This window comes from Cynara cardunculus, unplaced genomic scaffold, assembly GCF_001531365.2.
Source record: "Cynara cardunculus var. scolymus isolate 2C unplaced genomic scaffold, CcrdV1 Un_Scaffold_2106, whole genome shotgun sequence".
NCBI lineage: Eukaryota > Viridiplantae > Streptophyta > Magnoliopsida > Asterales > Asteraceae > Cynara > Cynara cardunculus.
Window position 1 is genome coordinate 14,926 of NW_020200977.1, and position 10,446 is coordinate 25,371.

A 10,446-nucleotide genomic window follows, 5' to 3' on the forward strand; every position below is an offset into this window, starting at 1 on the left:
ATTAGTTACCAAGATGCTATGACAAGCACTGACTCCGAAAAATGGTTAAAAGCTATGAGAATAGAAATGGACTCCATGTATGTAAACCAAGTTTGAAACTTAGTTGATCCACTCAATGAGGTACGACCTATAAGGTGCAAGTGGATTTTCAAAAAAAAGACTGACATGGATGGTAATGTGACTAACTATAAAGCACAATTGGTTGCAAAAGGTTTCAAACAAATTCATAGTGTTGATTATGATGAAACTTTCTCAATAGTCGCAATGATTAAGTCTATTAGAATTTTACTAGCTATGGCAGCATATCACAATTCTGAGATTTGGCAAATGGATGTCAAAACAGCTTTCCTTAATGGAAATTTACTTGAGGATGTATATATGATACAACCTGAAGGTTTTGTCACTCATGAAAAATCTCATAAGGTATGCAAGTTGCAACGATCTATTTACGGATTGAAGAAAACTTCAAGGAGTTGGAACCATCGTTTTGATGAAGCAATCAAAGAGTTTGGTTTCTTGAAAAATGAGGATGAACCTTGTGTCTACAAAAGGATTAGTGAAGCATCGTATAATTTCTTTTAGTGTACGTAGATGATATACTACTCATTGGAAATGATATTCCGACACTTGAGTCTGTAAAGGCTTGGTTAGGAAAATGATTTTCAATGAAAGACTTGGGTGAAGCTACCTATGTGTTAGGTATTCGGATCTATAGAGATAGATCGCGAAAATTACTTGGCTTAAGTCAGAGTACATATATAGACAAAGTATTGAAAAGGTTCAGCATGTCTGATAGTAAGAAAGGTTCTTACCTATGTCTCATGGCATATCACTTTTTAAGATGCAATGTCCTACTACATCTCAAGAGAGTGAACGAATGAGTAAGATTCCATATGCTTCAGCAATTAGATCTATCATGTATGCCATGATATGCACTCGACCTGATATATCGTTTGCTTTGAGCATGACGAGTAGATAACAATCTAATCCAGGAGATGGTCATTGGATTGCCGTCAAGAATATCCTAAAGTACTTGAGAAGAACAAAGGATTCATTCTTGGTTTATGGCGGTGAAGAAGAGTTGAGTGTAAAGGGTTACATTGATGCAAGTTTCCAAACAGATAAAGATGATTTTCGATCACAATCGGGTTTTGTGTTTTGCCTTAATGGTGGTGCTGTGAGTTGGAAGAGTTCCAAACAAGCAACAGTAGCTGATTCTACAACAGAAGCTGAGTACATCGCAGCATCAGATGCAGCTAAGGAAGCTGTTTGGATCAAGAAATTTATTTCTCAACTTGGAGTTGTTCCTAGTAGTGATAGTCCTTTAGAGTTGTTATGTGACAACAATGGAGCTATAGCTCAAGCYAAGGAACCTAGATCTCACCAAAGATCCAAACATATTCTTAGAAGATATCATCTYATTAGAGATATTATTGAAAGAGGCGATGTTAGTATAAGTAGAGTGTCAAYCGAAAGCAATGTTGCAGATCTACTAACCAAACCGTTAACACAGCAGAAACATGAAGGCCACAGTAGATCCATTGGTATACGATGCATGGATGATTGGCTTTAGTGSAAGTGGGAGATTGTTAGTRAATGCMCAAAAACCAATCATATGATGATTGTAACTTTGAGTTTTGTTTCATGAAATTAATAAATATAAAGACATTGTCCATTTTATTATGTCTATATTATATTCTGTGTTTTAATATTCATAATAAATAACCTTAGAATAATGTATTCTAAATGTCCCTACTTAAATATTATTTCGGGTTTAAGGTTGAAGTAATATGATAATGACTAGCATATGTATAGAGATATCAAATCTGCATATGGGTACAAAATGGAGACTATGTGTATCGGACGTGACTCATTGTGAGAACATTTCATTGGATGTCATGTGAGTGTCATAAGAGTTTCTCATGTGGTCAATGTACATGTAATTCTTTGACTTGAGAACATGGAGTTTGTTATGTGTGAGTAATGTATTTTAACATTTATTCTAATCATTCGGTAACTGGGTGACAGAATGATAGTTGGGTATGTTGCATATCATATGATAGAATTAGCATGTATCGAGATAGGATTTGTCCCTCCTTTATGACGGGAGTGATGTCTYTGGGCCYCTTGATAAATATATACTAMAKAAATGCATRCATGCTTAGATAATTGATATGAGATATCATTATCTATTTTTTATTAGTATGTTAAGGAATCAAGAAACTAGAGATTGGACATAATGAGAATGACACATTCAATGCCTCGTGTTCAATCTGGACATCAAGGACAAAAGAATTAAATATGTAAAACTAAAATTGATGGTGCATGGAAGGTTTTACACTCAAGCATGGTGGAGGCATGGTGGTGGTATGGTAATGGTTAGGCCATACATCCCATGTCCATATAAAATGTATGACATTTTTTTATGCATGGGAGTTTTTGGTCTTGCATTTTTTCTCTCCTAAAAACCACCTACAACAATATGCTCCCTTTTCTTTCTAAGTTTTGAAACCGTGACTAGCATCACGAGAAGGCAAAGGATTCAGATTGTTCGCGTGGATACCGTGGAGGCATCAAGTTTTGTTTGTTGTTGTGATCCAAAGTTTCGCTAACTGTGAGGTATAATTTTGAAACACCCGATTTATTCCGGTTCGTATGGGTCATTGGAGGGTTATAGTTTTGTTTTTCGCTGTGCTTGAAATACAGTTTTAGCCGTATTTCGGATCCGCCCATCTCTGGGTCTAAGATCTAATATTAACACTTCAAAGTGATCAGCTTATCCGCATTTTAAGCACCGTCTTAAGTGACCAAGTTACAAAGTGATAAAAGATAAAAACACTCAGATATTATATAAACATCCTAAGTTAAACTGACACCCACACACATACAAGTAATTTAGCTAGACATAATAAAAGTAATTACAGACATAAAATAATACTGAAATATAAATTGCATTAATGTAAAACTAAATTACAAGTAGAAGGAAGTAAAATACTAGAAATTAAAGACATAAATTAATGACATAAATTAAAAAACATTTAATTAAAAAGCATAATATTAATAAAAGAGAAGAGACACATTTAGAGAGTAATGTCTTCAAAATGGTGTTGGGCACACCTCAAAATGGCTCTCCCAAGCCTCTTTATATAGGGGAGAGGAATGGGGGCAAGGACACCCAATCATTACCCAAGGGTAATTAGTACAAGATTAAGAAAATACAAAAAAAAAATAGAAGAAGGAAGACAACTCATAAACAGCTGGGGAAAAATATCTGGAGGAATCTTCAAGCTGCACGTTTCCCAAGAAGCTGCAATAAGGCTGGTAGACTTCCCACAGTGGTGCCACTGTAGGCAGTGCTGTCAGAAAAATACAGGTTTTTTGGAATAATACATCTTCCTTTGTGTTTCATCATCTTTTTAAAAAAATTTGGAATAAAGGATAAAAACAAGAAAATTGGTTATTTAATAATAGCAAAAAGGGAGGAAATAAATAGGAAATAACTCTTAAAAATAAGAGTTATCACACCCCCAAACTTAAGATATTACTTGTCCTCAAGTAATCAAAATAAACGGAATATGAACACAGAGGAACAAGAAATCATAACTTACGGATGGGCGTTGAAATCTCGTTGGCTTGAATGTTGTGCAACTTCCCTTCTTTAATCTTGAAGATGCATAAATTAATCGGTGGGACTTTTATCGGGTTAGTGTTTTTGGCTAAAAAATTTCCCCAAACTTGTCTTAGAATAACAATAATTACTTTGAATGATTTTGCCTTTTCACATCTTTTTGTTGTGTCTTTGACACTTTCAAGAAAACCAAAGAAGTGATATTCACTTTTTGTCATTGGGTTAAAGCATTTTGCTTTATTTTTTTCTATTTTTTTATGTCTTCYAATTTTCCRAAGACATTTRGTAMTTCAAGAATTTTTTTCTCAACACTTTGACATACAACCTCCCCCAAACTTAAACCGAACAATGTCCTCATTGGAGTAATGGGTTTAAAGTGTTTGGTTTGGTAACAATGGAAAGTGTTTGGGCCAAAAAGAAAGATGGCCCATGTCATTTTAATTTTTACAACCCAAAGATCTCATCAAGAAAATCGCACCTGAAAATGAAGAATAAACCAACGATATACCAATAAAGTATCAACGTCCAAATAAGAAACAAAAGTAAGTTAGAATAGCAAGTATCAAAAGACCTAATCACAATCAACGACCGCCATATGAACACAAAAGGATGCGGTCGGATAAAATCTTAAACACCCAATCCAAAAAAATTTGTTTTTGAGTTTAAAAAGTCATAATGAAACACCAAGGAAGACGATCAATCCCTTTTACCCGTATCGTCCCGACTGGTGGATGCCTCACCCGTGGCATCCTGGGTGGTAGTCCGTCTGATATTCGGTAGCCTAACTTGAGGAGGGCAAAGGCCTCCGGGGAATCTTGGTATCTCAGAAGCAAGCATCACATTCTTGTGCGATAAGAACCTGTTCACTACCCGGTTCCGATCTCGGGTATGCATCCAAAATTTCTTCGAACACACCGTTAGTCCGGCAACTCGATCTTCCACATATGTGATTCTCTCGGCAATCTTTGCTAAAGCATCCACCATCGTCCCCATCTTCTGGTTACATTCCTCCCATTCACTCGCCATGAGTGACAACCAAACCTCCGAACCATACCCCGTAGCCGTAGATGGTATCGGCGGGATGTCGGTATTGGTTAGAGGGGTAGTTGTGGCTGGTGAAGAGGCTGGAACAGAAGGGTCTTCGAGCCTTCGAGGACTGTTGGCAGCAGGTCCAGGTGACATTTGCGGGCCCGTAGCATCGTCGGCTAAGTCGGCATTTTCTTGGTCCGACTTGTGCATGCGGTTGACCGTATCGTGATCGAGCAAGGAATTGTTGAAGGTGATAATATCATGCTCCAAAACAGGCACCTTCGCGGCTGTCAACAACTTTGTGATTAAACCTGGAAAAATCAAACGCGAACTAGCTCGCACAGTTGATGTTAGTATCGTAGAATAAGCGAGAGCGCCCACGTCGATTGGGAGTTCCTTTAGGATGCAATAAACCAAAATACACTTCGCCCGAGACAATGTCCGATCATGCATGGAAGGCATGATATTGTGACGCACAAACTGAAACCAAAGGGCTGCCTCTAAAGTCAAATGTCCGGACATCAAAATCTTTCGACGGTTGTCTTGCGACCAACCGTATCCGGGTAAAAGAAGCACTCATGCGATATCTTCTTCCGGCACATCAAATACACCATCGATAAATTGTCGGCATGAACAAACAAAGGGAGCGATGAGACCAAGCACCAAGTTTAACTTTGGTGCCGTCCAATTGACCCGCGTTCCTCGAATGACGATTGTGTCATTTTTGGAAGTCTCGATAGTCGCGAAAAATTCCTTCACTAACGTCTCGTTTACTTCACATGGGATGGCAATCATGTTTTCTCAATAATGTGCAAGTAAATGGTGCTTAATGCACATGAGTTTTTCACCAAGTTTCAAGTCAAAAGCCCGTTCACACAAAAATCGATTATTGCGTATAAGATCCAACCGATCATCAAATGATGAAGATGTACCTCTTGATCGCGAAACAGTCTGTCGTCTACACGGTGTCGGGACTGGATTTTCTTCCTCTTCCAGCTCATAATCCTCATCGAGAGCCTCCGTCACCTTTGCTTTACCTTTTTCCTGTCATTGTTGGGACCTAGTTTTCGGCCCACCCGAAGCTTGACTCGATGAACGAGTTTGCCTCCTTTCAACAGTAAGGGTTGTTTCGAGGGTTTTATCGGGCTTTTTACCGGCACCAAAAGTTGACGATGTCTCGAACGGGTAAGTCTCGGTTTGTCCTCCCTCCGGTATACCTTCAAAATCAAATGTAATATCGTCCAAACCTTCATCCTCACCCTCCCCCATTTGGTTCAAATCGAACCGTGAGTGATTTGGGGAAGCCGTGGGTGCAGGGGCTAGGGTTGGTTCCTCATCACTTGGGATGGGAGTAGAAATGGGTCTTGATGGTGCAATCGTTGGATGGGCAAATGAGGTACTCAATGAAATGGAAAATGGTTTTGGGGTTGAGGATGATTCGGCCAAATGAGATGATAGAGCCACCCTTGAAAGGACAGCCATACCATCATCATCGTAAGAGAGTACAATGGTGGTTGGAGGTGAGTGTTATGTGGATGAAGATGGTAGAGGATATGAACTTACAGTCACCAGAGGAAGGTCGCGGAAGACGGCAATAGTGCTTGCGGCGATGGCACTAGCGGTGAAGGATCCTCCCGTCACCGATGAAGATGGCTCGGCCGACGAGGATGCAATAGGTGCGGTCGTTGGCGGCGTACTTGCGGTGGAAGCAACGGCGGTCTTTCGCCGGCGAAGTGAATGCCGGGATGGGTGGTTTCTCACCGGTTGCTTGGGTCTTGCCATGGAGGTAGGAATTTTGGCCGGCGGTTTATTTTGAAGAAGAAATGGGAGATGAAAGAGTGAAGAAGAAATGAGGGAGAAGTGATTAAAGTGGTTTTTTTTTTTTTTTTTTTTAAAAGTTTAAAATCTTGAGAAGGGAAGAGTGAAAAAGGTGATTTGAGAGACAATGATGACAAACTTATTTTTGCTTTTATTTAAAAAAGAATGACCAAAAAGAATGACCTCATGCCATGATGTCTCCTCTAAGGGTACAAGTACTCTGTACAAAATACAAGTATTATACCCAAAATTTTCAAAAAGACAAATGCTGAAAATACACTCTTGGAAATTTTATTTTCAAAAATTCATCAAAAATTGGTTATTTTAAAAATAAAATCTTGCTCTTCATCATCACCCTTGAAAAAAATTGTAAAAATTTCTTTTTACCCTTTTCCCATTTATTTTTCTTTTTCTAAACATTTCTCCAAAAAAAAAACCCACATATCAAAGGCTAATCATCTAAGATGTACTTAGCCAATGATATGACTCAAAAACCCTCTTTTCACAATCTTCCATGTTTACCTCAAGGTGACATCACATGTCCTTTCCTTTAACACTTCATTTCCAGCCAATTTCCCATTATCATGAAAAGAGTATGCAATTGTTCACACAAGAAAAGTAAAATGCTGCTGGCTCCTCTTCTTTTAAAATTCGGATAACCCAGACAGTGGACACAAACTTCCCACTGTCTACTCAAAAACACCAGATATTTCCTTTATTATTTTTTTTTTCTTTTTCTCCATTCTTGCTTTCAAAATATAATATTTACAAAGCTTTGAAAATCCTTTTCAAAAATTCACTGGATTGGACCGATTATTGTAACAACCCTCAAATTCTTATATACATATAACTCACATCATCATGTTCATAATACTAAAAACAGTATTATTACAAAACATGGACTAACAAAATACATCTTTAATGCATATATGAGCAAACTATTATCATCGTTTAAACTTTTCCCTTGCCTTTATCTTGCAAAGTACGCTGACCTGCAAAACAGGTTAGTCCAACAACTGAGCGTTAGACCAAAAAGGTCTAGTGAGTGTATACATCTCATACAAACAATATACATTCCAAACAATCAGTTTAGAATGAAACCTGTTCTGAAACATAAGCATATTTATGTTTCTCGCGGTTACACCGCCAATACATCTCTCTCGCTGTTACACCGCCATTTCATCTCTCTCTCGCGGTTATACCGCCATTACATCTCTCTCGCGGTTACACCGCCATTTCATCTCTCTTGCGGTTACACCGCCATTACATCTCTCTCGCGGTTACACCACCATTACATCTCTCTCGCGGTTACACCGCCATTTCATCTCTCTCTCGCGATTACACCGCCATTACATCTCTCTCGCAGTTACACCGCCATTACATCTCTCTCGCGGTTACACCGCCATTTCATCTCTCTCGCGGTTACACCGCCATTTCATCTCAAAAACATTTCAAAACCTTTCTATCTTTTTATTCGGACTTGAAGTCCGGTCAAACTTGTCCGGATCACAAGTCCGGTCAACTTTAACACTTGAAATTTAGTTAACACCTTTGTCCGGATTACAAATTCGGACAATACTTCACTTTCATTGTTAACCGGTTTAAAGATAAACTGGACAATGCATGGCCCAACCATTGACCGTTTAAAGTAATCCGATCAATATATTACTCAAATTTTGAGCGGTTTAAACAATATCCGATCACCTCTTGGCCGGTTTAAAAGATATCCGGTCACCTCTTGGCCGGTTTATATGATATCCGGTCATCTCTTGGCCGGTTTATATGATATCCGGTCACCTCTTGTCCGGTTTAGACAATACTCCGGACAAGGCATGGGCGGTTTAATATCCAGATTTCAATCCGGACGACACTTGTACGGTTTAAACAAGAACCCACATAAAGTGCTATAGAATTCATAATAACCAGTTCCAAATGCTTATCAAATTGTATATAAGCAATTCATATCCAAAGCTCTAAAACACTCACCTTTTAGAAGTCAAATAACAAAGCTTTTGAAATCCTCTTTCTGTGCAATCCTCTTGATTCTTCAGAGAAAAACCTTCTAAATATAGTATGTTTGTACCTTTTCTTTCCAAAATTTCTATCTATATACCTGACCAAAATGGTAGGCGGCTCAACTAGCCAACCTCCCTTTTAATTTAAAACAAATAAACTTTAAATTTTTCCACTTAAATATTACCCACACATACATACATATCCGTACACACACATACACACACACACACACACACATATATATATATATAAACTTTAAATAACAACCAGAATATTACAATATTCCCTCCTTAAAAGAATTCCGTCCCGGGATTCCATTAAGTAAACAAATAAGGATACTTCATCCTCATTTCCGATTCTGATTCCCAGGTGGCGTCTTGTCCCTTATGATAACGCCACTGAACCTTTACTAACCCAATCTCTTTGTTTCATAACTTCTTTACTTTGAAATCAGTAATCTGTTCAGGGGTTTCTTCAAAACATAATCTCTCATCTACCTTAATCTCAGGTAATGATATTGCCACATCTGGACTTATTAGACACTTCCTCAAATTTAACACATGAAATGTGTCATGAATTCCACTTAATTCCAAAGAAAGTTCTAACTTATAAGCCACTTCCCCAACTCTTCCAATAATAGGGAATGGTCCAACATATCTTGGACTTAGCTTCCCTCTTTTTCCAAAACGTAGCATTCCTTTCCAAGGTGATACTTGCAACATTACTTTATCACCTATTTGAAACTCAATCGGCTTCCGACGTTTATCTGCATAACTTCTTTGTCTATCTTGTGCCGCTTTCATCCGTTCTCGTATTACTCCAMTTTTATCTGCAGTTTGCTGAACTAACTCAGGCCCAGCTAACTGTTTTTCACCTATTTCATTGCAACACAAAGGAGTTCTACATTTTTGTCCGTACAGTACCTCGAAAGGTGCTGCCTGAATACTTGAATGGTAGCTATTGTTGTACGCAAATTCTACCAAAGCCAAATGACTATCCCACGATCCTCCAAAATCAATGATACAGGATCTCAACATATCTTCTAAAGTTTGKATAGTTCGCTCACTCTGTCCATCGGTCTGAGGATGATAAGCTGTACTTAGCTTAATTTGTGAACCCATTTCTCTCTGAAAGCTCTTCCAAAACATAGAAGTGAAACGACTATCTCTATCAGAAACAATTGACAAAGGAACACCATGTCGTGTCACTATCTCATCAATATATAACTTTGCCAATCTCTCCATCGAATATGATTCTTTCATAGGTAAGAAGTGTGCATATTTAGACAACCGATCTACTATCACCCATATTGCATCATACCCTTTCGATGTTCTCTGCAATTTGGTTATGAAATCCATAATAATATGATCCACTTCCAAACCGGAATTTCTAAAGATTGCAACTTACCATAAGGACGCTGGTGTTCAATCTTTACTTGGAGACATGTCAGGCATTGCTCAACATGTTTAGCAATATCTTTCTTCATACCTGGCCACCAATAATGTTGCCTCAAATCCCGATACATTTTATTTGTACCTGGATGTATAGCAAAACGTGACTTATGAGCCTCATCCAAAATACGCTTTCTGAGATTACCATAACATGGTACCCAAATTATGTTCTGGAATTTCCAAAATTCTCTGTCATCTCTCAACAAATCAGATATTAATCCACCCAATCTTTCCTGTTTGATCTTATCCTCCTTCATCGCCTCATGTTGAAATTCCCGTAACTCTTCTTGAATACTGGGTAGTAACTCAACTCGTAGAGCCGTAGCTTTGATAGTTCCACTTTTCTCTTGTCGACTTAATGCATCGGCCACTACATTTGCCTTTCCTGGATGATACAAAATCTCACAATCATAATCACTTACCAATTCCAACCATCTTCTCTGACGCATATTCAGATCTTTCTGATGAAATAGATGTTGCAAGCTCTTATGATCTGTGAAGATT